The following is a 20,624-nucleotide window of genomic DNA, read 5'->3' as shown; positions in this document are numbered from 1 at the left end:
CAATGTACTGTACAGTTTCTTTTACTTTGTGAAGTATTTTAGATACTTCAGATACAAAATAGATGTAGTTTTAGTTGTGATTACACAACAAGTGAGTAATTTATGTGTGCAAGCATAGTTGAAACTAGGGCAAGCTATCTTCATTGGATTAGGGGTATTTAATGCAGTGCTCACTTGTGTTTTCATGACACCCAGTTTTTAACAACATACCTCCATTGGATCCTAAATAGATTTTGTATTCAACCAAACTGCATTAAACATTTTACATTTTACATGAATGTTAAAATGAAAGTGAAAACCACAGGCTACAGGAAACCAACTGGGACTCCTGGCCCAGTGTATATTTTTAAAGATAATCAGCACACACAACAGACATCAGGCAGTGGTCCTTATGAATAAAGAGACATGCTATTGTATAAATAGCACAATTCAGTAAAACAGAACACAATCTGACTCATAATTTAGAAAATTTACTTTTTACTGTGCTGACAGCTCAAAATTTAGGTTTTCCTTCATGCCATTACTTTGATGTTTTAGGATAAAGCAGTAATTATTACAAGACATATAATGCATTCACTGATTGTCATTAGTTTTCTTCAAGGAATAAAATAAAGGCATTTGCATGATACATTCAATAACAACCTTTTGCCCCAACACAACTCCACATTTAAGAAAAACTCCTTTAAAAGTGTGGTTACTTGTAAATCATACCACAGTTTATAATTTCTGGAGATATTAATATATTTTGTGATGTGATTTTGGAGACAGGTTATGGTTCTGTCAGTATGGGGCAATCAGAAATTCACAGTGGCATGGTTTACTTTTTTTACATGTGGTGCAAAACTTAATAGCAAAGTAAAGATACAATATAAACATAACAGGTAAAATTCTGATGGTTAGAAAAACAAAGATTTACTTAAATGACAAATATTGGCTCCAGTGAGAAAGAAAATCAGGCAACATAATGTATGTTGTATGATATCAAGTGATGTTAGCAAATCAGCAGGTATCTCATCATAACATGAAACACATAACGTTCCTTAATGTACAAGTTATGTGAAAAGATCGCAACTTTGTGAAAAACACATGCTCCAAGCCTCTATAAATGTATATCTTTATATCAAATATTGCATCAACTTCAGAAACCTCCTTTGTGAAAGAGAAAATGAAGCATGTACATTAAAAGATTAAAGCAAATGCAGTGTTAAAATTACAATTCACTAAAAATTAAGAGACTAGACTAACATCACTCTGAACAGTGAATAATAGTATTGCTAGATTTTATATCATTATGCTACAGAATTAGCATTGGGTTTGTTCGTGTCCCTTCTTTTTCAGAGTATCTGTTCATTACATCATGTATTACATAAATAGTTTAGAAATTATTCCCATGTGTGAATCTCCACATGTATATCTATCCTTTCTGTATTATGGGGAAAAAACAAATCAAAACAACACAACAAAACAAATTCCTAGAAAAACATGACATGAAAAAGTCATATAAGACCACAATATTACACAATCTCCAGTAGTTACTATGCTTTCTCTTGTTATTTTCAGTAGAATATTCCACATCATCAGGCATTATACAGTGAAGCATAGCATTACATAGCTATTTTTATAAAAACACATTTTGAAGACATTGTACGACTTGAAAGCAGTTAATAATCAAAACTGGAATGGCTATCTTTTACATCTTGTCATCTTAAGAGTAGTTACCTCTACTCTTAGACTTGATACTAGCAAGCATACCAAATGTGAATAAAACCAGTCAAGGCAAAATAGGATTCAAACAAACCAGCTTCAAATAAGATCAGTCATAGTAAGACAATGTAAGTAATACAGGGTTTCAGTTTAAGCTAATAGGAAATTAAGGATAGTTATCACGGTATAACCTGCTATTTTTGGGTTATCTGTCTGTGCCCTCAAATCTGATAGGAGTAGACAGACCAGAACAAAATATAATCAAACTAAACAGAGAAATAAGACAACTGTAGCTTTTAAATCCTGATAAACTTTTAACAATGTCCTCTGCCTTCTTCTTTTAGGCAATTCCTCACTTTCTCCTTCTCAGAATACTATTATTCACTGTTCAGAGTGATGTTAGTCTAGTCTCCTATGTTTAATTTCAGCATAAGTAAAGATAAAGACAGCTACTACAAAGAGAATGAGAGACATTATGGTAGTCATTATCAACTTCCCCAAAATCATGTCTTGAAGCTCTAAAAAGCCTTCATCATCCTGTAATTACTTGATTAGTTCTATAATGTTCAGTATATATCCAATATGTGTGAAGATGGGAACAACTATTAGGAAGAAAACTAATGACAATAAGATGGACAGTGAACATCTCCAGTGGACTTGCTTTGAAATCTGTATTTCCTTAACTTGTTGCCTTATGAACCATTCTGTTGTTTTGTCATGTTTAATTTTACCCTCTTTAAGACAAAAAACAAGTGTGTAGAATAGATAAACATATTACTAACTTTTAGTTGGATCATTGAGCAGAGCAGTTCACACTGTCATTATATGAAAGGCACTTCATATGCTTTAATTTTGTAACTTTAACAACTATTTCTAAGATGCCAATATGTAACTTATCAAATAGTGATTTCTTACTGTTTATTTTTCTGAAATTCTGTATTATTTCTACCCTTATTTTCTGATTTTTCTCTTTAATTAAAAAACATTACAATTCACCAAAAAATATAAAAATTAAGTTTTAAAGACAAAACATTAAGTACATAGACACTATCCATACTTGAAAGTGAAAAGCGCATTTCAGTTTTCCATGTTTAATTACAAGATGCCATGTTGAAGCACAAAGACACTTTAAAAAATCTAGAGAGGTACAAATGATTAAATGAAAATCACACAACATGTGTACTTAAGGAGAGCTCCACCTCAGATTTGTTGTTTCAGGAAAATTTATGAAGAAATATTGACATCAAACTTCTGCATTGATTATTTCTTCAGGTCTCCTTGGGATGCTTAAAGTACACTTAGATCTAAACAGTCTGGCCAGTGAGGCTTTTTCTATACATTTAATGACAAATATGGACTGCCATATTTCTCACATTGCTAATCCACATAGGATCTCTGTCCAGTGAGCTCTTTCAGATATGTAACAATCATCATATGTGCTGAGACTATTCCCATAACACATAGGATTATCTCCAGTGTGAGTTTATTCATGTATTTCATTTTCACTCTGACTACTGAAAGTGTCTCCACTTGCTTATATATCCAGTGATTGTTCACAATATAAATTCTTTCATGTGTTTTACAATTACTGTATCTGATAAAAGCTTTGTGACACTGTTTATACACATAGGGTTACTCACCAGTGTGAAGTCATTGATGAATTTTACAATATCCATGTGTGGTGAAAGCTTTCTCACAATCTTTACATATATAGGGTTTTTCAACAGTGCAAATTTTTTCATGTATTCGACAATGAGAATTTGTGCTGAAACCTTTCCCACATTCCTTACATATTTAAGTTTTCTGAGCAGTGTGAAGTTTCATGCATTATGCAATATGTACATGTGCTGAAATCTTCTCACAATGCTTATATACACTGGGATTATCTCAAGTGTGAACTTTCATATTGCTTACAAGGTCCATGTTGGGTAAAAGCTTTCCCACATTGTTTCCATACATAGGGTTTCTCTCCTGTGTGAATATTTTCATATTTCTTACACTGTCCATATGTGGTAAAAGCATTCCCACATTGCTTACATACATGGAGTCTTTCTCCAGAGTGAATTCTTTCATGGTTCTTACAATCTCCACATGTGCTAAAAGCTTTCCCCCATTGTTTACATATATACGGTTTCTCTCCAGTGTGAATTCTTTCATGTAGCTTACAATCTGTATGTGTGATAAATGCTTTCCCACATTGCTTACATACATAGAGTCTTTCTCCAGAATGAATTCTTTCATGTTGCTTACAATGTCCATGAGTGCTAAAAGCTTTCCCACTTTGATTACATAATAGTTTTTCTCTCCAGTGTGAATTCTTTCATGTTTTTTACAGTGCATAGGTTGCGTGAAAGCTTTTCCATGTTGCTTACATGCATAGGATTTCTCTCCAGGGTGCACTTTTTCATGTATTTGACAATGAATGTTTCTGCTGAAAGTTTTTCTTACATATGTAGGGTCTCTCTCCTCTGTGAAGTTTTTCATGTTTCTTACAATTTTCCTGTGTGATAAAACCATTCCTGAATTGCTTACATACATAGAGTCTCTCACTTTTGTGAAATGTTTCATGCTCCTTACAATATGCACGTGTTGTAAAAGTTTTCCCATATTGCTTAAATGCATAGGGTTTCTCTCCAGTATGAACTATTTCATGTTCCCTACAATATTCACATTTAGTAAAAGCTTTCCCACGTTGCTTACATAAATAGGATTTCCTTCCACTTAAATATTTTTCATTAATCTGAACATTGTAGTGTGTTTCTGTTTCTTTCACATCCACATTACCTTCTGAAGTACAAAGGAATACTTCTTTATACTAATTCCAAGATGTATGTCCATAGCATTTCCCTACCTTATCATTTCCGTAAAGAAATAAATCACATAAAGGATTGATAACCATATTACTAAGTTTTGTTGGATATTTGAACAGAACTGTTTGCAGTCTAGCTGTTTGAATCTCCACTTTATGTTTCAATTTTGTGTCTTAAGCAACTATTTATAAGTGAATAATATGTAATCATCAACTAGTTATTTCTTACTGTTTATTTTTTCTTTGACAGTAGTATGATTTCTATGTATTTTCTGGTTTATTTAGGCTTTCTTTAAACAAAATTTCAAAAAAGAAAAAATCACAGTGAAATGGGTCTCTATTAATAACTGCATCAATGACAAGTTCTGTTTTGATGCCTGCTAAGAAATTCTGACAATGAAGTAAGTGAATGCCTTGCATGATATGTTGAAAACAACCATTCCCAAAAGAGTTGTATACATTTGAGAATCTTAAAAGTTGGTATTTTTGAAATGCAAAACATTTAGCTTCACTTTGGGCATGGGTATATATGTGTATCACAGATTGATCACTCTGAAATTTTCCACCATCATTATCTCCTTTCTGTCTTTATCCTGTAGATCCCATCTCCACATGATCAGTCTTACCTTAAGTATCTCCAGTAAATTTTACATTCTTTTTCAACTTCCTGGTTATCCTCAAGTCCTCCTGGATTGTAGAAATAGAAATACCAGCAATCATTATAGTAATACATATAAATTAATAGATTTTTGCTTAGGTTTACAGTATAATGTGACAAGGTCTGAGCTATTTTTCAAACTATTTTCACATTCTTTTTAATGAACCACCACTGATGAACAACAAACAATATTGTGATAGCATGAGTGACAAAGAGATGTCATCCTTACCTATAGCAGCCATGTTCCAAAAGGTTCCCCCCATCACATCTCTGTAGAGCTCCTTTTGGGATGGACTCAGCAAAGTCCACTCTTCACTGCTGAAGTTCACAGCCACATCCTCAAAGGTCACCACCTCCTAAAGGATCATACATAAATTTCCCAAAGGAAGGTTGGGACCCAAGTTCTGGTATATCTTAAATTCTCTCATAAAAATCTGAATCAAAAGTAAAATGTGGTGGTACATATCTATAATCCCAGCACTAAAAATACTGAGACAGGAGGGCTGATGTGAGGTCAGGGCAATTCTAGAGTCCATAGGGGGTTCAAACCCAGCTGATATATATATAGAGAAAGCTTGTATCAATAAAATAAAACTAAACTAAAGAAATAAAACCAAACAAAACAGCTGAATGGAGACTGAATTCTTCAACTCTTAATTCCATGTTTTGGTCATCGATTTTGTGTATATACATATTTTTTTATCAGTACCAGGGATTGAACTCATGACTGTCTGCTTGAAAGGCAGGCACTTATGATGCTGAGCTAAATCCCCAGTGCCATATATGCATTTTTTGAGACAGAAATTTAGATTGTAGATTGCAACTCACTGCTAAAGTAACAGCCAAAAAAGAGCACTGATGCTTGTGCTGATTCACTGCAATCGTCCCTGTACACTGTCTCTAAAGCAGAACTCACAAGGGGAGCCTGCAGTACCAGCATTCACAAAGCACAGAGGCAGACAAATATCTCATCAATTACTTTAATAGACTACAGATTATATCTCCTCAAATCTCATTTAGGCCACTGAGTTCTTTGTTTTTAATATATTCAAGCAGCATTTTGATACTTAAATTTTGTTTCATAGAATGAAACATAAATAACATCAAATATGGTACACAAATAATAACTCAAATGTTAGTGGGAAACAGCTGTATGTAAAAAATATATAAACAAAGAAATCAGACCCAAGCTGCAAATTATAGATCAGTGTCACCAAGTGATCAGTTTCCACTGAGATATAAGAAATATATCTTAGGAGCTGATGCAGCAGAACTGCCTTGAGTTTGGGGTAGCCTAAGTTACAGAGCTGTCTGAAATAGAGAAACCCTGACTGAGACATCCAACAGACAAAGTGAAACTTGAAAAGTGACTGCATGAGACAAGTTTGGTTTGTCTTAAAATATTATACCATACAATATAGAAAAATTCCAACAATATTCACTACAGTATGCAGAAAAAAATTTGATAGATGGGTATTTAGCTCAGCGGCATGAACAACTATCTGGCAAGCATAAGGTCATGAGTTCAATCCCTTGTACAAAAGAATTCAAATTTCACATTCATGACACTGGGGCATAAATAGAGATAATAAAAATTAGATCTCAAGTATGGAACACAGAATTCGTGGGTTGACAGGGCTGTGGAATACTGATTGTTGCCAGAGCTGGTGTTACTCACCTCAAAGAAGAAATCAGAATCCAACTTTAACTTCATACCTACTTTAAGAACTACCTAACTTCCAGTGAAGACCCTCTCTGTTGTATGTCCTGCTATTGGCATCCTGCATCATGCCAGTCACTTCCACATCCTTTCCATTCTCCTCTGATCCACCCTAAGCAGAAAGCCCTTCATGCCTAACTATTGATATTGCTGCACGGTTTCAATTTAGGGCATCTCCTTTACACCACTTAGTGTAGTCCATTGCAGAGAATTTCCATATTTAAACAATGTCTATGATCAACCAAGCTATTACATCAGCTGTTAATTCAGAGATGACACCCATATTCCTTTCTATTCAGAAGGATATCATGTGTATATGCACATCCAAATGCCTAAATTTATGCATTTTTCAATGAGGATTTAACAGGCAGTCCTTTCTGGAATTTGTCATTGTCCTTAGCAAGCACACTTTACCCTGCCCTTGCTAGCACTTTCACATATGCTTCATTTTTCTCAGAAATTGAAAGTCTATGGCTGTTCTCACAATCATAGTCTTATGAACGGGGGTGTCACTGAAATAATTAAGTATGTTCAGAAATCCTTTTGCATGGTTCTGTATGACAAAAGGAGTTCACCAGGTATTTGGGAAGCCTTCCTCCACTGAGGCACATCACTACACATCTCTGAATTCTCAGGACCTTTCCCAATACCTGTCATGAGGATGGAAATAGGAGAATATACTATAAATTTAGGCAATCACTATAAATACAAAAAAGCCCAAGTTTAGGGAGAGCAGTTGTGGCTATTAGGCCCTGCATCACAGACAACTATAAACTTTAGACAATCCAGATCTGCTATTCAGAGGACTGAGAGCAGACCCTAGCTCATTACTGCTCTACCAGCTCAAAAACACCAGAGTCAGGGTCTCCCCAAGCTCCTTCCAATGCCTATGGTGGTGGAGTTACCAGGCCAGCAGTGAATTTCTAAGATGATACTCAAGCCTGTTGCTGTCATAGTGAAGCCAGGGTTCTGGCGACCCCAAATCACCCTTGCCAACAGCAAGAGGCAAAAGAGACAGTGAATGACCCATGGCAAATTTTGGAGGAACTCAGGAGCTGAATCTAAATACCTGAGGCTCCAGACACCAGAACTGCTCCTAACCCTTGTAACAGGTTTTGCCCAATTTCACACTATTTCTGGGCTCCCATCCAAAACACCTCACCATTCTGTGACTGGAGGGTCTCTCAGATTCTTTGCTAATCAGGCCACAGGACACCAAAACCACTAAATGAGATCCAGCAAGAGTTTTGCTTCCATTATTGTACTCAGAACAGGTAAATCATGCCGAGACACCGAAAGAGACAGAAGACACAGACAGGCATGGCCTGCCTTATTGGGCTGTTCATATAGCCCACCTCTTCATCACTGATTGAATCTTGCTCTACTTCCCTCCTTCTGAGTCAAGAATAAAGAGGGAAAGAAACCCCTCCCTGCAAGAGAGGATCCCAAATGATTGCAGTGCAGAGACTTCAAGAGCTGCCTTTCTTCTACAGTGGTGAATTCAGCTCGACAGAGGAGTATTTGTACTGAAGAGCTTTACCTCAGGCTTTTTATTTCCAAAACCATTTTATTTCAAGGATAAAAAGAAAAATAGACTAAAACTAAATTCCAAAACATGTCAATTAGGGGGCAACACTGGTATATACATTGCACAGTGTCATTCCAGATCATTCAACCAGAGCACAAGACATCTGTAATCAATTTTCCAAACAATACTGTTACTGGCAGCTGAGTTATTTAAATACTGTTGGCAATAAGACAGGGCTATGTCCTCCAAGGAGCCTATGGAGAAGACAGGATACCTTGCAACTGTGAGGAAGACAGCCACCTCATGCGATGGGCCAATCCTCAAGACAACAGATGAAGCAAATTCATCCATATCCTAAGGATTTATATTCTAAATAGTTGCCTAGTGAAAGGGTTTTGCCCCAGACAGGACACTGTAGCCAAGAAAGCTTCCACTGGAAGCAAGAAGCCTCTATATCCCCCACCCCTAGAAATTTACCTGTGACGCCATCTTCCCGCCCCTGGAAATTTACCTATGGCACAAAACCTAGGACCAATGGGCTACCTGTGCATCCCTAATGCCCACCTTAGGTTCCACCCCAAACCAAGGCTACTTACATACCCCCATGACACGTGTCCGCCGGAGAGATCACCAGATGCCAGTGGTGGGAGGTGCTGGTCATCTCTCTCCATGTTCTCAGAATAAAGGCCACTTTTTGTTTTATACATCTCATCTTTTGGAAATATTTTTCATTTTTTTGGAAATAATCCTATCATTTGGTGCTGTGACTTGGATCAGCAGGCAGTTGACTCCTGGGACACACCCAGTTGAGTCCCCAGCCAATTCACAAACCAGATAACATCCTGGATTAATTCTGCACTTTTTCCTCTCCTGAGATGTCTTTGTCACCAGCTGCCCTGTTGCAGTGCACATGATGCTTCAGTGTGCTGCCGACAGCAATCCTCGTGCTACAAGGCACACAGTGAGATGCCATCTGCCTGTGTTTCCCAGGGTGACCGACAACAGCTCTGTAGCCACTCTACAGATGATTGCTCACACATACCTACCAGACAGATGCCTGCCAAATGGCCCTTTGCTCCGGAATCTTCTCCTCAGGCTCTACTACCACTTCGGGAGCAAGCTGGCCCCAAGTGACTTGTTAACATCCATGTGCCTTTTTCCCTTTCTGATCTATCTCAGATTACTCATAAATTAGGTAGCTTCTCTGTTGATCCACAGAATTATATCAGGCAATTCAAATTTATTACTAATTTTTATGATTTACATTTTAAGGATGTTTATGTGATTTTAAATACCACCCTTAGCTCACAAGAGCAAAATCAGCTGTGGCAGGCAGTTCAGGAAGAAGCTGATCACAGACATAAGGTAAACACCGCTGATAATGACCCTGGGCCTATAGCTGTGCCAGAGCAGGACAAGCATACTAACTATAACAAACTTTTAAAACAAGCCCAGGAGGCTAATCAAACCCCAGCTGTGTACTAAATTGGCTTTCTAATCCTGACACCCCAAGAGCAGTTCGAGCTACACATGCTGCGTGGGGCTGCCTCCCAACCCCTCCCCCATGTGCCCTCCCAGCCCCTGTGCACCGTTGTCATTGCCCTGAGTTTCTGGGGGAGTCCCAGCCCACCCCTGTGCACTATGTCCCGACTCTTGCCCCACCCCCACCCTGGGTGTACTCTGCCAGCGTGCCGAAAAACAGCAGCTCAGTGGTTCTGCTCAGGCATGCTTTTTTTTTACAATTTGGCTCCGCTCAAAAGATGTGATTTTTAAATTACAATTCTTAAACCATTTAATCAAGCTTACTGGCCACCTGATAATTTTACCAGCCTTGTTTATCAATCAAAGCCTTGACTAATCTCCTGTTTTAATGACTAAAATTATGAGATATTCATCAATTCCTTTTGCTGTGGACCACCAGTAATCTTATATGTTAAACTTATTTCCTGTATTATACTGTGTTGTCACCAATCTCCTGTTTAACAACCAAGCTTATAAATTCCTTTTTGCTGGGAACCACTTTCTCTATTCCAAGACAAGTGTTTTCTTCAAAGTTTTAAATGTCTTGGTTCATATTACTGCAAATAACAGATTTAAAAACAAGTAAACATGTTCGAAATGTGACAATATTAGGTCAGTTTTCATAGATTTATTCATAAGATTGGTAAACCTTTACTGCAAAATGTTTCCATTAAGATTTTACTCCAAAAGACAAAAGGCAGACTAAAGCCTTTTTGGGCAGACTAAAGCCTTTTTGGGGCAGACTAAAGCCATTTTTTGTTAATTCCACATGGCACCCTATAAAAAAGTGATATGCCATCCAGATAATGCCTGCTCTCTGATCTAAAATGCCAATATTAAACTCCTGCATACTTACTTAATTCTACTGTAGTCCAAATCCCAAACAAAAAGGCAAAACTTGACCTTCAAACCTTAGAGAGACCTTAATATGGTTTTTCATATTTTTAACACTTTTGACACTTGTTGTTCTGAGGCAGGTAAACCTACACAAAGTGGAGCTGCCTGGCCCCACCATGGACCATGATCAAATGCAGCAGAAGACATTGGGCAGCAAAATACCCCAACCTGGCATTCTTTGAGACCTTGCTCCAGGGCTGCTGGACTGTCCTAGCTACCAGAGTGTGGGTAAGCCATCCTAACTTCTAGCCCTCACAGGAAATGTCAACATTGCCAGATTCATCCCCGACAAAAATTGCTGCTGAAGACTGAGGGGGTTCAGGGTAAAAACAGCCCCCTTAAGGTGTCTGTCTTAGAGTCCAAGTTGATTAAAGTCTCAGGTAAGACAATTCTCTATATTTGTGGACATAGAGGCATATATATATATAATTTTTCCTGAGTTTTCAGGCTGCTATATTAAATCCTCAATCTCTCTGATGGGGCATTGATGGTCAACCTATGCAATTTACAAACAGGGCCTATTTCATACAGGTCCCAGTCCTAAATATACAGGCTAACTTAGACACACTGAGGCCTCAACAGCTTCCACCTCTCCTCAGTGATATAAGACCACCCCCTTCCTTTCTTATTCACTAATTTGTCAGTCAACCCTGGTCAAGACTGACAGATATATTTTGTCTTCTCACTTTGTTTATGCTTTTTCAGGAGACATAAAAGTCTTTCCCACAACCAGGTAAACTGCTGATACAACCAGGTTACAGTGACCCATGCCTAAATCAAAGTTGCTAGACTGCTATCCTGGTATCACATCACTCAGGCTAAGAGGTGCCCTTCCAGCCCTAAATCTGATAATTCTGAGTGGTCATCTCATCTTCTGTCACCCACCCATCTCCATTTCATGAAGGCCTTGCAGCCACAGTTAACAGGCTAAGTCATGTTTTGTTATCCACTTTGGTTCCTAATTTCTTACGTTCTATTAATGATCATTTTTATAGCAGGACTCTTGACAGTCTTTCCTAAAGACTTTTACGTCATGCATAAGATAATCTTTTTTTTTTTTTTTATTTAAGAGGAAAAAGAGAAAAACACAAAACAAAACAAAGCAGTGTAAGGTTACATATAATACAGAACTACAAAAAAAAGCATAACAGTAAGAAATCACCTGTTAATAGATTACATATTATCATCTTGGAAATAGTTGCTCAAATCACAGTATCAAAGAATACAAAGTAGACATTCAAACAGAGAGACTACAAACAGCTGTGTTCAATGATCCAAAAACATTAATATAGTCAGCTATTCAACATCCCTATACACACTTGCTGTTATATCCGTTAGAGCTCTTTTTTCCCCTTCCTCTCTTTTTACAACAAAATTTACACATTTTAGATTTTATTACTCCTTAGTTCTTATTACTTTTGGGGGGGGGGGAGAATAAAGTCAAATATGGCAGAACAAAGCTGTCAGTCAAAACCAAGGATAGACTTAGCACATGATGTAGAACAGAGTATACGGTTATTAACAATAGTTATCAACGTTGTCTCTTGTTTCCTTAAAAAGATTTGTCTATCTCATTAGATATTATAAAGTTGGACAAAACAGTAGAGAACAAGACCAATAAAACTTAGACATTGTAAACATTACAGGACTTCCAAAGGAGACAATAGTCAAACCAGAATGGGCATCTTAGTGAATCTTACTGCCTTCAAAGTTGTTGCCTATACCCTCGGACCTGATACTATCCCACAGAATGGAACAGAGTCTAATCAGTCAAAACAAGATCGTGGGAGCATTACAGGACTTCAAAACAAGTTAATAGGAAATCGAAAAGAGTTACTATTATATATCCTAATTTTTAAAATTTTTCCCTTAATTAAAATAAACATAAGAAATAACTAAATAATTTTTTTAAAGAATAATAGTTACCATAGTGTCTGTCTTTTTCCTTGAGATATTTGGATAAAACTTCATATACTATAGCTTCAAATATTTCCATATCAAGAAGCCCGGAATAAAGCCTTTCTAATTAATAAGTGAAAATTTTATAAGGCTTCAAGGCCACATAATGGGGAATCATGATTGCCACATATTTTCATATATTTGAATCATTACTTACATTAGGGAAACTATTTGGTATTCATACATGCGAGATTGATTTATTTCACTTATGAGTATGGTCTCAAGCTGCGCCCATTTATTGATAAATATCTCAATGTGATCCTTCTTTATAGCTGAATAATATTCCATTGTATAGAAATACCACAACTTTTTTATCCATTCCTCAGTTGATGGACACTTGGGTTGTTTCCAAGATCTGGCGATTACAAATTGTGCTGCTATAAACATAGGTGCACATAAATCACTGTGGTATGATGCTTTCAGTTCTTCTGGGAATATGCCTAGAAGTGGAATAGCTGGAATAAATGGGATTTCCAATCCCAACTTTTTGAGAAACCTCCAGAGAGACCTCCACAAAGGCTGTACCAGTCTACACTCCCACCAACAGTGCAGGAGAGTTCCTTTTTCCCCACATCCTCTCCAGCATTTGTTGTTGTTGGTTTTCTTGATCCTGGCCATTCTTTCAGGAGTGAGATGGAATCTCAGTGTGGTTTTAATTTGCATTTCTCTGATGACCAATGATGATGAGCATGTTTTCATATATTTATTTGCCATTTGCATTTCTTCATCTGAGAATTGCGTATTCATCTCAGATGCCCATTTTTGGATTGGATCTTTGAATTTTGGAGGTCTGAGTTTTTTTAATTCTTTATATGTTTTAGACAAGAGTCCCTTGTCTGAGAGAGAGTTCACTAAAATCTTTTCCCAGTTTGTGGGTTTTCTTTTCACTATGCTGGAGATTTCTTTTGACATGCAGAAACTTTTTAATAAGATGTGGTCCCAGTTATTGATTCTGGGAAGTGTTTCCCGTGCGGTTTGAGTCCTGTTCATGAATTCTTTACCTACTCCTATGTCTCCAAGGTTTCTACCCACTTTGTCTTCCAATAGATTTAGTGTTTCTGTTTTAATATTCAGATCTTTGACCCATTTAGATTTTAATTTAGTACATGGTGATAGACATGGGTCTAGCTTTAGTTTTCGGCAAATGGAGAGCCAGTTTTTCCAGCACCATTTATTAAAGAGACTGTCGTTCTTCCAGTGAACCTGCTTGGCTCCTTTATCAAAGATAAGGTGGTTGAGTGTGTTTGTAGTTGTGGTTGTATCTTCTAATCTATTCCATTGATCTTTGCCTCTGTTTTGATTCCAATACCATGTTGATTTTACTACTGTTGCTTTGTAGTATAATTTCAAGTCAGGGATTGTGATGCCTCCTGCTTTGCCTTTGCTGCTTAGAATTGCCTTTGCGATTCTAGGTCTCTTCTGGTTCCAGATGAAATTTAGGAGTGATTTCTCTAGATCTATAAGGTATGTTGATGGTATTTCTATTGGGATTGCATTGAATCTGTATAAGAGTTTTGGGAGAATGGCCATCTTCACAATGTTTGTTCTTCCTATCCATGAGCAAGGGATGTCTTTCCATTTTCTGAGATCATCTTCAATTTCCTTTTTCAGTGTATTATAGTTTTCACTGTATAAGTCTTTCACTTCTTTCGTAAGAGTAATTCCTAAATATTTCATTTTTTTGCTTGCTAATGTGAATAGTCCAGTTTCTCTTATTTCCCTCTCTGTAATTTTGTTGTTCGTGTATAGGAATGTTATTGATTTCTGAGTATTGATTTTGTATCCAGCCACATTACTGAATTTATTTATTGTATCTAAGAGTATTTCAATGGAGTTTAGGGGGTCTTCTATGTAGAGTATCATGTCATCTGCAAACAATGATAACTTAACTTCTTCTTTTCCTATCTTTACCCCTTTTATTTCTCTTTCTTGCCTAATTGCTCTGGCTAGTACTTCCAGTACTATATTAAATAGGAGTGGTGATAAAGGACATCCTTGTCTTGTGCCTGATTTTAAAGTAAAGGCTTTCAATTTTTGGCCATTTAGAATGATGCTGGCTGTTGGTTTGTCATAAATGGCCTTTATTATATTGAGGTAAAGACCATCTATTCCAATTTTCTGTAGAGTTTTTATCATGAATAAATGTTGGACCTTATCGAAGGCTTTTTCTGCATCTATAGAAATGATCATGTGATTCTTATTTTTGGCTTTATTGATATGGTGGATTACATTTATTGATTTGCGTATGTTGAACCATCCTTGCATTCCTGGGATGAATCCCACTTGGTCATGGTGTATAATCTTCTTGATGATTTGCTGGATCCTATTTGCCAATATTTTATTGAGGATTTTTGCATCTGTGTTCATTAGGGAGATCGGTCTATAGTTCTCTTTTTTAGTTGGGTCTTTCTCAGGTTTTGGTACTAGAGTAATATTTGCTTCCAGGAACGACTTAGGAAGGATTGCTTCCCTTTCAATTTCATTGAACAGTTTGAGGAGTGTCGGCATTAGGTCTTCTTTGTATTTCTTGTAGAATTCTGCAGTGAATCCATCTGGGCCTGGGCTCTTCTTGGTGGGTAAGGACTTAATTACATTTTCAATTTCAGTAACAGAGATTGGGTTATTCAACAGTTTTACATCCTCTTGATCTAGCTTTGGCACTTCATATGCTTCTAAGAATCTGTCTATTTCTTCTGTGTTATCAAACTTTTGAGAGTAGAGGTTTTCGAAGTAGGTGTTGATGATCTTCTGTATTTCTATTGGGTCTGTAGTGATTTCTCCTTTTTCATTTCTTATTGCATGAATTTGAGCTTTTTCTTCCCTTTTTTTAATAAGGTTGGCTAGGGGCTTATCGATTTTATTTATTCTTTCAAAGAACCAACTCTTTGATTTGTTGATTCTTTGGATTGTTTTCTTAGTCTCTATTGCATTGATTTCTGCTCTGATTTTTATAATTTCCTCTCTTCTTTTGGCTTTGGGCTTGACTTGCTCTTCTTTTTCTAGCTGTTTGAGGTGTAGCATCAAGTTATTTATTTGTATTCGTTCTGTTTTCCTGATGTGGGAACTCAGTGCAATAAATTTTCCTCTCAGGACGGCTTTCATTGCATCCCACAGGTTCCGGTAAGTTGTATCTGTATTTTCATTTTCTTTTAGGTATTGTTTGATTTCTTCTTTAATTTCCTCTGTGACCCACTGATTACTCAAGAGTGTGTTATTCAGTTTCCATGTGTTTGTGGGATTTTTGCAGTATCTTTTATCATTAATTTCTAATTTCAGAGCGCTATGATCCGATAACATGCAAGGGATGATTTCAGCTCTTTTGCACTTGTTTAAATATGTTCTGTGAGCTAATATATGGTCTATTTTAGAAAATGATCCATGTACTGCTGAGAAGAATGTGTATTCTGATGTTGTTGGGTGGAACATCCTGTATATGTCTATCAAACCCATTTGTTCACAGGTATGATTCAGTTCTGTTATTTCTTTGCTCATTTTCTGTCTGGTTGATCTGTACCTTGGTGTCAATGGCGTATTAAGGTCTCCTGTTACAATTGTGTTACTGATAATTTGAGTTTTCATTTCTGTTAATAATTGTTTTATATATTGGTGCTCTGGAGTTTGGTGCGTATATATTTAAGATAGTTATCTCTTCCTCTTGGACTTTTCCCCTTACAAGTATGTAGTGACCTTCTTTGTCCTTTATGGTCATTGTTGGTTTAAAGTTCACGTTGTCTGCAAACAGAATGGCTTCTCCTGCCTTTTTTTGGATTCCTGCTGCATGAAGAATTGTTTTCCATCCTTTGACTTTCAGTCTGTGAGTATCCTTCTGGGTTAGATGGGTTTCCTGTAAACAGCATATGGTTGGATTTTGTTTCTTGATCCATTCTGCTAGTCTGTTTCTTTTGATTGGTGCATTGAGACCATTTACATTAATGGTTATTACTGTTAAATGCTGGTTAATTGTAGGAATGTTATCTCTCTGCTGTTGCATCTTTATCTTTCTGTTCTGTTTAATTATTTGCTTTGCTTAGTGCTTTTTTCCTTTGTGTATCTAAACTGTCTTTCAATATTTTTTGCAGGGTCGGTTTGGTGTTCATGAAGTTCTTCAGCTGTTCTTTGTCATGGAAGTATCGTATTGCACCATCTATTTTGAATGATAGTTTTGCAGGATATATCAGTCTTGGTTGGAAATCATTTTGCTTTAGGATCTGGAATATTTCACTCCATGCTCTTCATGACTTTATCGTTTGTGCTGAGAAGTCTGCTGTGATTCTGATAGGTTTTCCTTTATAAGTGATCTGTCTTTTCTCTCTGACAGCTTTTAGTAATCTATTCTTGTGTTGGATTTCTGGGATGGTGATTATTATATGTCTGGGTGTAGTTTTATTTTGGTTATGAGTGTTTGGAGTTCTATATGCTTCACTGACCTTGATGTCAGTTTCTGATCTCATGCTTGGGAAATTTTCAGCTATTACTTCTCTAAATATCCGCTTGACATCCTTTATGTTGTCTCCTTCTCTTTCATTAATCCCTATCAGTCTTATGTTATTCTTCTTTGCATCGTCTTGCAGTTGTTGAATTGTTGTTTCCTGATTCCTTGTTATTTTCAAAAGATCTTTCCTTTCCTGTTCACTAGCTGCAATCATGTCTTCAAGGTCTGAAATTCTATCTTCACTTTCATTAAGGCGGTTTTTACAACTTTCAGTGGAGTTTTTTATTTCCTGTATATCTCTGTGCATCTGCATTATGTATTCTGTTTGTTTCTTATATTGCTCGTCTAGGGATTCTATCTTTTTGTTTAGTTCCTCCAATTTTTTATCTGTGTTTTCTTTAGATATATTTAGAATCTCTTTCATTTCTTTTATCATTTCTTCTTTTATCTGGGAGATTATTTCGAGTTTGAATTTCTTTAAAGCTTCCTGGAGTTGTTTGTCAACTTCAGTAGCTATTATGTCCGATATATGAGGTGGATGGGATATATTTTCTTCTATATACATTGCTTCTAGGGTTTCCTGAGATGGGCTGGAGGTTTGAGGTTGTAATTTGGTCTTTCGTTTTGTCATTTTGTATATTTCTGTGTTTCAAGTGTTATTTGAAAGCTTCCTCAGGATCTGTTGAAAATCCCCTTCTATGCTTGGAGCTACTGAGCCTCTGACACCGCACTACCCCAAGCCATTGGGCCTGCAGAACCAGTGTCCCTCCTCTGCCTGCTCAGAACTCCGCAGTTCCAGACAAGCTGGGCCTCAGGGACACTGTGCGCCCACCTGCCCCTTGGAAGATCCACAGCTCTTCAATTGCAGCCGGGTTAGGGTGCTCTCCACAGGCCACAGTGCCTCAGGAGCCTGTGATCCCTCCCTGCTTGCAGAGATATCCACAGTCCTCTAGGCAAAGGAAGGGACTTCTGCAGGCACTCCAGATCCGCCCAGCTCCTCCTCTGCAGGCAGATGGCTAGGCGCGGCTGGGCTCCGGGGTTAGTGTAGGCCCGCCCATCCGTCAGGAGCTCAGCAGACTTCCAAGTGTAGCGGGGGGGGGGGGGAGGCAGCTGTAGTGGCGTCTAACCCACTGCTCCACTTCACTGCACCCAGAAGCCTGGGGGGTCCGGAACAGTCTGAGATTTGGGCAGACTGTGCTGGGCACTCACCACAGGCTGAGGTGCCTCAGGAAGCTGCGATGCCTCCCTGCTTGCAGAAGTATTCAGTCCTTCAGACAAAGGAATGGGCTTCTGCAGGGACTCCGGATCCGCCCAGCTCCTCCTCTGCAGGAGATGGCTAGGTGCGGCTGGGCTCCGGGGTTAGTGTAGGCCCGCCCATCTGTCAGGAGCTCAGCAGACTTCCAAGTGTATCCGGGGGGGATGGGGAGGCAGCTGTAGTTGCCTCTAACCCACTGTTCCACTTCTCTGCACCCAGAAGCCTGGGGGGTCCGGAACAGTCTGAGATTTGGGCAGACTGTGCTGGGCACTCACCACAGGCTGAGGTGCCTCAGGAAGCTGCGATGTCTCTCTGCTTGCAGAAGTATTCAGTCCTTCAGACAAAGGAACGGGCTTCTGCAGGGACTCCGGATCCGCCCAGCTCCTCCTCTGCAGGAGATGGCTAGGTGCGGCTGGGCTCCGGGGTTAGTGTAGGCCCGCCCATCCGTCAGGAGCTCAGCAGACTTCCAAGTGTAGCCGGGGGGGATGGGGAGGCAGCTGTAGTTGCCTCTAACCCACTGCTCCACTTCACTGCACCCAGAAGCCTGGGGGGTCCGGAACAGTCTGAGATTTGGGCAGACTGTGCTGGGCACTCACCACAGGCTGAGGTGCCTCAGGAAGCTGCGATGCCTCCCTGCTTGCAGAAGTATCAGATAATCTTTATAATGTTCTATATGATAACAGTCACAGTTCTTTCTACTCTCAGCTGTCTGGTTAAATGTGACATCCCTGAAAGCCTAAGCCCTTACCTTCCCTCTACTGGTACAGCCACCACCTTCCCTGCTCCCCCTATTTTTTCCAGTTCAACTCCTGGACCAGAGACAAGTTTTATACATTTACCCTCTTAACTTTTATGTTTTCAAATGGGGGAGTAATCACCTCTCATAACATCATTTCCCCTAACCTCACACTTAATTTTCAAAATTCTGCCTTACTGTGGAACATGTCTAAATCAAAGGCACCTTTCCTTCGACCTCACCTGGGTCCTTAAATATGACAGTGCCATGTCTCCTCATAACATCTTGTCTCTTTGATTTTCCAGTCTAACATACGTGCATTCACCAGTGAAGTAGTCCTCGCTAAAACACCTGGCACCGGCTTCTACCTGGGCATCAACCTTCATCCCATCGACTCCCCTAGGCTCCAGTACAGCACCCTCTGCCAGCAGGAAGTAGTTAAAGAGAGGAATCTTCACCCCTTTTCATAATAATAATCATAATATGGGATATGAAGGGGTTTTGGCCCAGACAGGACACTGTAGCCAGGAAAGCCTCAACTGGAAGCAGGAATCCCCTATCTCTCCACCCCTAGCAATTTACCTGTGATGCCATCTTCCTGCCCCTGGAAATTTACCTATGGTGTGAAACCTAGAACCAATGGGCTACCTGTGCATCTCTAATGCCCTCCTTAGGTTCCACCCCAAACCGAGGCTACTTACATACTCCCATGCCATGTGTTGGCTGGAGAGATCGCCAGACACCACTGGTGGGGGGTGCCACTCATCTCTCTCCATTTTCTCAGAATAAAGGCCTCTTTTTGTTTTATACTTCTCATCTTTTGGAAATATTTTTCATCTTTTGGAAATAATCCTATCACCTAGCGCTCTGAGGAAGTCAGGAGTCACTGTTCAAACAAATGTATTTGTATCCTAAAGACTGACATTCTAAATAGTTCCTATCATCCTGATGAGCTCAGGAATCACCCTCCCAACCCCCAAAGGGAAGAGCCACAGCTGTCTAAGAATGCCTGCTTTCTATGTGACTCCTTTCCCCATTTGTTCCCAATTTAATTAACTTTACCTGAACTATTAATCTTACTGGCTATCATAGTACTGTCCCATCTTATGCTCATCTGCATTAAGAGTTCCTAGTTTTCCCCACCTTAAACTCATCTTACCACATGATTTTACTCTATAAAGGTCCCTAGAAAGGACAGTCTTTGGCAACCCACACAGGACACCTTCTCTCTCTCTCAGACAGATTTCTTTCTCTCAATAAGTATATTCTACTTTTAACCTCTGTTGTGCCTAAAATTCATTCTTTGACTTTAGAGAACACAAAGTCATACCAGATAGTAGATCAGGAGTTTCTTTCCCCTATAGCACTACTAGTATAAAATTTTCTCTTTCTTGACATTGGAGAA

The 20,624-nt window shown here is 38.4% G+C and overlaps 1 protein-coding gene across 11 annotated transcripts in view; it reads left to right on the top strand.

Annotated features, from left to right (window-relative positions):
* LOC101788244 (zinc finger protein 14-like) overlaps positions 1-20,624 on the top strand; it is a 107,225-nt gene that overhangs the window by 74,192 nt on the left and 12,409 nt on the right. For 5 of the 11 annotated variants that reach the window (XR_010042258.1, XR_010042253.1, XR_010042250.1 and 2 more), the window contains one exon: positions 10,918-11,065. The exons of 3 other annotated variants lie outside the window; for them this stretch is intronic. The gene's annotated coding sequence lies outside the window, so the exon portion shown is untranslated. Of the gene's footprint in view, positions 1-9,723; positions 9,785-10,913; positions 11,066-20,624 lie in introns of all 11 variants that reach the window. 3 more of the 11 variants (XR_010042254.1, XR_010042255.1, XR_010042251.1) reach the window with 3 other exon arrangements.

This window comes from Cavia porcellus, unplaced genomic scaffold (assembly GCF_034190915.1).
Source record: "Cavia porcellus strain 051 isolate PalLab524CR breed Dunkin Hartley unplaced genomic scaffold, mCavPor4.1 scaffold_23, whole genome shotgun sequence".
Taxonomy (NCBI): domain Eukaryota; kingdom Metazoa; phylum Chordata; class Mammalia; order Rodentia; family Caviidae; genus Cavia; species Cavia porcellus.
Note: the sequence above shows the minus strand (reverse complement) of the source record. Positions and strands in the feature narration are given on the sequence as shown.